This window comes from Apodemus sylvaticus, chromosome X (genome assembly GCF_947179515.1).
Source record: "Apodemus sylvaticus chromosome X, mApoSyl1.1, whole genome shotgun sequence".
In the NCBI taxonomy this organism is placed as follows: Eukaryota; Metazoa; Chordata; class Mammalia; order Rodentia; family Muridae; genus Apodemus; species Apodemus sylvaticus.
In genome coordinates this window covers 134,299,015-134,306,478 of record NC_067495.1, presented here as the reverse complement: position 1 = coordinate 134,306,478, position 7,464 = coordinate 134,299,015, and positions in this window count along the sequence as shown.

Genomic DNA, 7,464 nt, shown 5'->3' with positions numbered 1-7,464 from the left:
CTACACCCAGCAACAATAACTTTCTAAATAAAGCTTTTCTCATGCACAGAAAGGGAACCTACAGTGGGCGGTCTGGTTGGAAAGAGAGATGAATGTCCAGGTTGGTGGTCGATAAAAGATATGGTACCAAAGGGTATGTTTGTGCTATAGTTACATCCCCTAATATATCTAGTAAGATGATTTACCAAATTCTAAACTACTAGACTTCAATCAGCTTCCTATCTCTACTTGGTAAGCAGAAATTTTCTATAGTACTCAAATCATTTTCTTGAACAACAATTGGGAAATGGACACACTAGGATGATAAGCCAAAGCAACTAACATCTAAGGAGAAATCTGACATCAAAAGTAGAAGATAGAGCTTAAAATTCAAATCAGTGTCTTAGGAGATGTCCACGAGAGTATTGCATCCATAAGATAAAATTATTCTGATATGCAAAGGGGAAAAGATACAGGTCTTACTGAATTAAAAACAGTTGCTAAAAATAAAATTAACCAATAAAATTAATAAGGGGCCATAGAAATTATTTGGAAATTTTCTTACATTGTGTTCAAATCAGAGGACATTTTAGGTAAATCAAGTGATGTTTTTGAGACAATTGTCTATTCAGTGAGAAAAGAATCAAGCTTAAGGTTTGTAGACAGTGATTCCCATTCTCCCCTTTCTCTCCTGCTTTAATGTCTCCCTTTCCACCATAGCTTTCCTATCATTCAAGTATGACCATGTCCGACACAGCATCTTCAACTCCATTCCCACTCTTCAGTCCTCTCTGCTGCAGGGTTTCTTGAGTTTGTCAATTGTTAGTCATGATCTCATTTGTTTTCACCTTAGAGTCACTGAATCCACTGCAGAGGGTTTCCACTTTGATTCCTCTGTGTTTTCTCTTCAATGCTACTAAATACAATGACATAACTCCATCTGCTTAGAGTCACAAAGCAGAGGTGATCACTTCATTTACCTCTTTAAACATTCTCCTCTCGGCCTCCATAGTACTAACCCCTCTAGGTTTTCTATGATTTTCCTAGTTCTTTATTCCCAGCCATCTCTGTTCAATCTCTAAATCTCCACATCTCTTTGGAAACTTAGTGGTTCTGTATTCTCCTTTGATTCTATAGTCTCTTTCTTCTATGATCCTAGCTCAGAGTTTTAAAAAATCTTTTAATATAACTTCAACTCACAAGTTTACATCTTCAGCTTAGACAGATATTTCTCCTGTAACAGACATGCTAATGCCTAAAACTCTCTTAATTTCCCCATACTAATTTATTTTCCACACTTTATATAAAAGGAAATATAAAACTAAAGCTTTAATCATAAAATATGCTATTAAACTAATCAAAGAATATATAGAAATGTGTATATGGGAAATAAATTTCAATATGTACATTGACATGGGAATGATTTCTCTAAGCCTGACATGATACTCAGAAGTAATAAAGAAACATTTTCCCAAGTGAAATACAGTGAATATGCATGCCCCAAACCAAAAGTCACAAGATAAATGTCCAGCTGAAAGAAATTCAACACCAAATGAAAAATGTCAACTGAAAGGCAGTACTTGATCACCTGCTCAAAATGGCTGCTAGTGTGTATATGTGCATGCATGCAGACATGCATGCATTCGTCAATGTGGTGTGGTGTGTGTGTGTGTGTGTGTGCATGCACAAATGCACTTGTGTAAAAAAGAACTACAGATCATTAAGAACAGGCAAACATTACAATGGAAAACTTAGCATGCAATGAGAAAAGGCAAATCAGAGGAATAAATGTTGAGTCAACAAAACATCTCATTTAACCTAAGTTTGCTAATTGTTGGTGCAGTCCAATTAAAATATTTTCAACATTTAGCTTAGCCTAAGTTTGAACAAACAGAAACAGCTAGTATTAGGAGAAAGATAGGACCTGATTATTCTCACGATTGTGGATGTAAATCAGCTCAACATATCCCATGGTAACTTGGCAGATCTAGCAAAGTGTAAAATGTATGATATAGGATGCAGCAAAGCACTCTGAAGTCTAGACATTCTACTTCTCTAAATATATTATAGGCATTTAAAAAGAAATATGCTTTTAACCAAAACATATTTCCGATTTATAACAAGATAACTCCAACCAACTACAAAGTATCTGCATGAAAACTCTTCATCTGTGCAAACCTCCAGGGAGACTAATACCACTGCTGGGCCTGGCTGAATTTAAAAATTAAACCAAAGAATGTCAGCCTACAGGGAGGCACAATAAAAGCCTCTTCATCAGATGGGTAGAGCCTGATGCTATTAACTCAGGGATGGTTTCCCAGAGGATAGAGTGTGGCTATATTTCTGGAATGTTGATTAATCATCTATCATATTTTATGATAGGCAATGAAAACCACCTGTGCTCCTCTTTACTCCTTCATAAATGATGTAGGAGCCATAGACTCTAAACTCATAGTACAAAAGTAACCTACTGTCATTTAAACTTTCCTCATCATGTTTATTTGGCAAAACTTGGGTAATCGTTAAGACTTTATTACTAAAAATCAACATTTCTTTGGAATGGTTGGTAACAGAATTGATTTGTTCCTTCTCATTTTGTTAGCAATCAGTGTAGATCATCATATAATCAATTTACCTTCGGATGCCATCCAAAGAAACAGAAAAAGGCCCTTGTGTTCTTCCCAGTGATGGCCTGCATTTCCTATAAAGCTTCTCCACCATCAAAGAATTAGTTCCTTCCTTTGGTCAGTGTTTTGCAAAGTGTGGTCTGTGGCCCAGTATCAATACCCCCTAAGAGAGGATGCGAAATGAGAAATTTTAGGCTTCACCCCAGTCCTCTATACCCAGTCACAATATCCTCCAAGGGCAGGCATCTTTTGAGGTTTGAATGATAAAGCAAAGAATCACCGAGTTAAAGGCACTTTGCCCAAGCTTCATCAACTTCTGGGTAAGAATAAGTTCAACATTACATCTGTGCCTAGATACACTAACTCCTTTGATCACCTACATTTGCAGGACTCCAAATTCTTTGAAATTCTTTGAAATTCTTTGAATTCTTACCCCAAAATATTTCCAGAAGTGTGTAAGGCCCAGAAGTGAGGAGGGATGGTCTTCATTTCTTCTATACCTGATGTCTACTGTTATTTAACAGTTGACTTTGACTAACCAGTTAAAAATTGAGTCTGGTTCTCCCAAACGAACAAAAGAACAATGTGTGGTGATGTGGGAGAGATGATGAAAACACTGGGAACAGTGCAAAGCTAAATTATGTTAGCTGTCATCCAAGATGTCCTGATAAATTTAATTGTTCACCCAAAGGCTATTTGATTACATCTCTCCAACTGAAATAGCTTATATCATATGATTGTCCTTTTTAATAATGTGTGTGTTATATGTGCATGTTGTGTGTGTTTGGTGTGTTTGGGGTGTATGTGTGTGTGTTTGGGGTGTTTGGGGTGTGCACATGTAGGTATGTGGTGTGTGTGTGTGTGTGTGTGTGTGCGCGCGCGCGCGCGCGCACACACACACACACACACACACACACACATGTGAAGCCTAGAGGTTGGCATTGAATGTCTTTTGTAGTTGCTCTCCACTTTATCATTTTTAAGATATCTCCACAATATCTCACTGAACCTTGGGCTCTTGTACTGGCTGGTTTTGTGTGTCAACTTGACACAGGCTGGTGTTATCACAGAGAAAGGAGCTTCAGTTGGGGGAAGTTCCTCCATGAGATCCAGCTGTGGGGCATTTTCTCAATTAGTGATCAAGTGGGGAGGGCCCCTTGTGGGTGGTTCCACCTTTGGGCTGGTGCTCTTGGGTTCTATAAGAGAGCAGACTGAGAAAACCAGGGGAAGCAAGCCAGTAAGAAACATCTCTCCATGGCCTCTGCATCAGCTCCTGCTTCCTGACCTGCTTGAGTTCCAGTCCTGACTTCCTTTAGTGATGAACTGCAATATGGAAGTGTAAGCTTAACAAACCCTTTCTTCCTCAACTTGCTTCTTTGTCATGATGTTTGTGCAGGAATAGAAACCCTGAGTAAGACAGCTCTCCAATTGGCTAGATCTGCCAGTTTCTATCATCCTGTGATGGGATTATAAATGCATATGACCACACTTAGCTTTTTTCCTTGTTCTCTAGGGATCCAAATTCAAGTCTTCATACTTTTATAACAGGCACATTACAAACTAAGCCATCTCCCATAGACCACTGTCCTCTCTTCTTGTGCACACCCATTTCTCCCATCTACTATATCCCATTATTGTGCATCCTAGTTTACTAAAATCTCACATTCTTTTCTAGAAATGGTATTGGTCTATATGTCCTCCACAACAAAAATCTTCTTAAAGCAGTTGCCTATATTTCCTTTCTCTATATGCTTTTCTCAAACGTTCTTCTCAACTTCTCTTTTGGGTTTCTCCTCCAGCACTCTGCCAAAATGAGTCTTCACAAAGATCATGAACAACTTCCAACTTGATACATGCAACTGCCAACCTTCCATTCTTATGTCATCTTCTATCACTGTGGTGGTGTGAATTTGCTTGGCCCGGGGAGTGGCACTATTAGGCAGTGTGGCCTTGTTGGAGTAAGTGTGGCCCTTTGGGAGGAAGTGTGTCATTGTGGAAGTGGGCTTTTGAGACCCTCCTCCTTGCTAAGTGGGAGACAGTCTTCTCCTGTTTGCCTCCAGAACAACACGTAGAACTGAAAACTTATCCTGTGCCATGCCTGCCTAGACACTGCCATGCTCCCACTTTGATGATAATGGATTGAACCTCTGAACTGTAAGCCATCCCCAATTAAATGTTTTTCTTTACAAGAGTTGCCTTGGTCATGGTGTGTCTTCACAGCAATGGAAACCCTATGTAAGACAATCACTGATGGATACAGTTTATTACTCTTTTCTTCAGAAACTATTTTCTCCTCTAGTTTCCAGAAACCCAGAGTCTCCTTTGTCTCCCTTTATCTCCTATCACACTGACTAATTCTCATTTCCATTTCCTCCTATGTCTCACCTTCAAATGCTCAAGAGCCTGAGAGATTAGTCTTCTAACCCTGTGAATTCTTGTGAGTCATTTGGTCACTCAGGTCAAAATCCTAGAGAGTCATTTTCTGTCACTGTCTCTTTATCTTTTGCCTTCATCTCTTTCCCCTGATCTCCATAGCCAATAGCTCAGGAAATGCTATCATCTTTACGTACAAAATGCATCCAAGGTGAATCCAATCGTTTCACACCATCTCTGCTATTAGCTCAGTGTGAGCCACCATAAGCTCTTACTTGAACTACTACCGTGACCCCTTATGACCAGTTATTTCCACTAACCTTTCCTCTGATTGTCTTCTCTGCAGTCAGAACCACCTCCCTGAAGCACAAATCAGACCATGTCACTCCTGTTCTTTAAAAACTCCAGTCTTTCTTTTATGTATCCTGTTGGCTATGGTTTATGTCTGTTGGTAATTACTTAAGCAATGGGAAATAATGCTTGGTATAACAAAGAAATGGCTTTGTTCACACGTTAGTTTTCTAGGATATAGTTTGAAGTAACTAATAACTTTCACACCAGAAGCTTTTAGCAATGTATGAAGACCCTAAGCATAAAATCAAGAAATTTATACATAGATGCCATTTTGGCCAGTTGAGTGATTTATGTACTCGCACTCCCTCCAACAATGTTAAGCCATCTGTCAAAGCTGGGGCACAGGTGAAAATAATACCAAAGTGTAAGTATTAAATAATGTCACCATTTAACGTCGAATAGACAGAAAGGCTCTGTTCCAGATCACTTTTGACAAGTTTATTGAAAACTGCCTCAGTTAGATGTGAATGGGGGACTCAGGACTTGGAGAAGGAAGCTGACTCTGGGTTTAAAGATTTCCAAAAGATTAACTGGCTGTGCCACAGGGTAGACATGTCATTGGAGGTTTAAAAACAACAGCAACAACAAAACACTGTTACTGTCTGAATGCTCTAATTGCAAAGTTCAATGGATTTTGAGTAGTTTGCCCTAACCCTGTTTTTCCCATTAGAGATTATTTTTACCATTCTATGAAGTTTGTCTTCAGATTCATTAAAATAGGACCACCACTACTTTTAAACCCCAAATTTCTAATACCCCCTCTCATTTTTATCTGCTACCAAAATATGTCCTGAATCCAATCTCAACCTGTAGCTTCTACACTAACCCAAAACCTGCTCGGGTTGCTGAGACAACATCTTTTCTAATCTTCTAGTTCTTTATTCAGTCAGGTAAAAAAAAAAATCCACTTGGTGGGGAACAAGAAGATAATGACAGGAAAACGGAAGGGGAGCATTTGAGGAGAGAGAAGAGGCCAGTGTAAGAAGTCATGGTGGAGGACCACAGGGAAGGGGGATGAATTAATACAAGGTACAATGACACATGTGCATGAAAATCCCATAATAAAGTCAATTGTTTTGTATGTTAATTGAAGCATAATTCTGAAAAAAATCTAATTACATACCTAAAAATTATCTTTAAACATGAATCACCAAGTGTCAATAGTTGTTTTAAAATATCCTCTCTAAATAAAAATCCTCCTTATAAATCTGAATTTCCAAGACTCTCAAGTCCCTGGGCCCCAGCACCTCTCAAAGCTCGTGTTCCCCCACATTTGTCCATTGCTGACCTCTCTTCTCTTCTCTTCTCTTCTCTTCTCTTCTCTTCTCTTCTCTTCTCTTCTCTTCTCTTCTCCTCTCCTCTCCTCTCCTCTCCTCTCCTCTCCTCTCCTCTCCTCTCCTCTCCTCTCCACCCTCCCCTCTCTCTCTAATTTATTTTTAATTTATTTACATTTCAAATGTTATTCCCTTACCCTGGTTTCCCCCCTCCCAGAAACCCCCTATGCCACCCCTCCCCCTGTTTCTATGGGGTTGTACCTCTACCCACCCACCTCCTCCTGCCTCCTCACCCTCCATTCCCCTATGCTGGGGCATCTATTGTGTCTTCACAGGACCAAGCACCTCCCCTCCTACTGATGTCTGACAAGGCTGTCCTCTGCTACATATGCAGTCCTAGCCATTGTATCCTGTTCCTGGCTTTTCTTTTTTCTTCTTCTCTGGGTGAAACTGTTTTTCTCTAGCTCTTCACCTGGTTCTGCACCACAATTTGCCCTCTAGCGCAACTTTCTTTTTTTTTGTAACTTGGATATTTTCTTCATTTACATTTCAAATGTTATCCCCTTTCCTGGTTCTCTCCCCCAAAATCCCCTTTTCTCATACCTCCTCCTGCTTCTATGAGGGTGCTCCTCTACCCACCCACTCCCACCTACCTGTCCTGGCATCCCCCTATACTGGGCCATCCAGCCTTCACAGGACCAAGGGCCTCTTCTCCCATTGATGCCCCACAAGGCCATCCTCTGCTACATATGCAGCTGAAGCCCTGGGTACTCTTTTGTTGGTGGTTTAGTCTCTGGGAGCTCTGGGGGATCTGGTTGGTTGATATTGTTGTTCTTCCTATGGTATTGAAATCCCCT